The sequence below is a fragment of the Fulmarus glacialis genome, unplaced genomic scaffold (assembly GCF_000690835.1).
Source record: "Fulmarus glacialis isolate BGI_N327 unplaced genomic scaffold, ASM69083v1 scaffold40229, whole genome shotgun sequence".
Taxonomy (NCBI): domain Eukaryota; kingdom Metazoa; phylum Chordata; class Aves; order Procellariiformes; family Procellariidae; genus Fulmarus; species Fulmarus glacialis.
Window position 1 is genome coordinate 358 of NW_009234619.1, and position 413 is coordinate 770.

Here is a 413-nt window from a genome sequence, read left to right on the forward strand (position 1 = left end):
AGCACATGGTAATATTTAGTAGGTTTCAAACAGAGCTTTTTGCATATTCTCCCTTGTCTACAATGAGCTACTTGGTAGTAGACAGTTTTAATTTACTTAATGCAATTTTTGCTTTTTGTTCTTCCAGAGGGTCTGGGCTGGTTTTGACCCAGTCGCCCCAGCAAATTACTGCACAACTCCGTAATTCCCGGGGGGCCAGCAGTGGGAGCCCGGGACCCACTCCCCGCGGGGCCGAGTGCGTTCCCTTGCTTGCCGAAGGAAGGAAAAGGACCCGGCACAAGCTCGCCGTTGCAAAATAACCCCCTTTTAGCTGTGACGTCAGCAAGGACGCGGGGCCTCCCTCTCTCCAGACCCCCAGGGACACAGTCCCCGGGGAAGCCGCTGCTCAGAGGTGGGTTTAGGAGCCGGGTGCG